Raw genomic sequence first — 2,139 nt, 5'->3', positions numbered from 1 at the left:
GATCAGTGGTATTATTTTCCTTTCAAATTTTATGTTCTTTTAACATGTCCTTCACAATCATAAAATCTTATACGCTGATTAAACATTTCTTTAAAAGTTCATCCAACAATGTCATCATTTAGCTCTGTTTGTCCAAGCTTTCTTTATTTATCCCTTAAATAAAGCATCAATAGTTTAATGAAGTCCAAGAATCACTTTGAAGGCAAACTTCTCTCAATTCTCTGGCTTCAGAAGCTCTAAGACTTGTCTCTTAGTCTGTCGCCTTTAAGAGCCTTGTTGCTGTGTTACATCTTGGGACACTGAATTTCTGTACTTTATTGACTGACATAAAGTTTAAAAAACAATTATAAATCAGTTTTTGATTTGCTAACTTTTAAAAAGCTATGAGGCAACATGGCATGTCACAAAAACAAAAAACCAAAGAACTGTGGTCTTGGACCCATTCCTCCCAGAGATCTTTTCTTCATCTCCAAAATTGTGAGGTTGGATTACATCATGTCGGTCAGGTTGAGGAAATATTTGATTATAGGGGAAGTACTTGAAGCAAAAAAACAAAATGCAAGGACAAATGAGATCCCTCAGAGATTGTATGAGGGATGCTAAAGGAGAGGTAATAAAATACAGGAAAATAAACTTTGAATGGGCAGAAATGGTGGAAAATGAGTTTCATTGTAAACAAGTACAGTTATAAGCAGAGAGAAACAATGCAAAATAACATTTAGCCTCTGAGTTAAAAGCCAGATAAAGGTCAGAGAGGAGTCACTATAGATGCACAGATGAGGAAGCCAAATCCCAAGAAGACAAAAGGGGTTTCCCAGGAGCCATGAGTACTGCCAGAGCAAGCCACCATTTTTGTCATTGGCCCTTTGTTCTCAGAACAGTGTCTTGTGAATAAACTGGCTATAAGTGAAGCAGAGCTGCCCAAAGTTGTTGACCTCACTCCTCTAGTCACCTCAGGCCAGTGGTGAGACAAAGGTCAAAACTGGCAATGGCGCAAGATGCGCTATTCTAAATTCATTTTGTCTGAAGCAATACCATTCAGTGACTGCGGACTTGGTAAGAATTAAGACAGAAGATGACCTTGTTGAACTAGACAGAAAGGTTTAGGTGAAAGTAATGAGGGAAAGGAAAGGGGGAACCCCGTTTGCCGACGCATAGATAGTAAGATAGTCCCTTTACAGCACAGTGTCCCCTGTAAATGAATTTACAGGCCCGAAAACCTAGATTGATAAAGGTTTATTGTAGAAATTTGGAAGTAAAGCTCAGTTAGACAACAGGGCCAGAGGTGGCCACTAGGCGGGCAGGAACACTTATATGGCTGGAAGAATACCATGTGTTGGCGGGGAGGGCTCCTGCAAAGAGGGAGTTCCGGCTCACCTCTTTTATACCTAGAAGATGGGCGGTACTCCCAAGTTCTTGGCAGGCTTTTCAGTTAGCTCAGATCAGGTGAGGGCTGGGAGAAGCTGAGCTGATAGTGGGGCTGGGCCCAGATATTCAAAAGGATGCTTTTGACCAGGATTTGTGAATTGAGGTCAGCCATGGACAGTCAGGAATCTTAAAGAGACCTCAATCCCCATCAAAAGAAATTCACTTTTGCACCAGACACTTTTTTTCCCCCTAAGGTTTTTGTACATGTAATGATAATACAAATTTCTTGATGTTTACCAAGCATTTGTCTGATTTGACAATGGCTGCCAAGGAAGTCATGCTACCAGATGGACATTACGAGGACAGCGGTAAACAATTAGGTCAAAACCTACTCAAGACAGAAATCGAAAGGAGCAGTCATAAAAACAATGATGGCTGGGGACAGGACCTGCGATTTCCTTGGGATGAGGAATCTCCAAGGAAGGAATCTGCAGGAGCCCTTCTGACCTCTCTAATGCAACAGGGTCAAAAAGTGATGGAGAACAGAGCCCCTTGCTCAAGGGGACAGCGTGAGCCAAGGGCTTTGTCTTGTAGCATCTCCTCCCTGTGTGCCTTGCTGCCTGTCTGCTGGAGAGCTCTCCAAGAAAGGTCGAGAACAGAAGCATGGCTGTGTCCAAGGTCTGCCTCTGGGAAGTGGGGAACTTGGGGAAGATGCCTTCTCATAGCAATCTTCCCAGTGGTCCTTAGCCTGGGGACATCTGGACTCTGCTT

The sequence above is a fragment of the Sminthopsis crassicaudata genome, chromosome 6 (genome assembly GCF_048593235.1).
Source record: "Sminthopsis crassicaudata isolate SCR6 chromosome 6, ASM4859323v1, whole genome shotgun sequence".
NCBI classification, from domain to species: domain Eukaryota; kingdom Metazoa; phylum Chordata; class Mammalia; order Dasyuromorphia; family Dasyuridae; genus Sminthopsis; species Sminthopsis crassicaudata.
The sequence above is the reverse complement of the archived record's forward strand: the minus strand, read 5'-3'. Positions refer to the sequence as shown.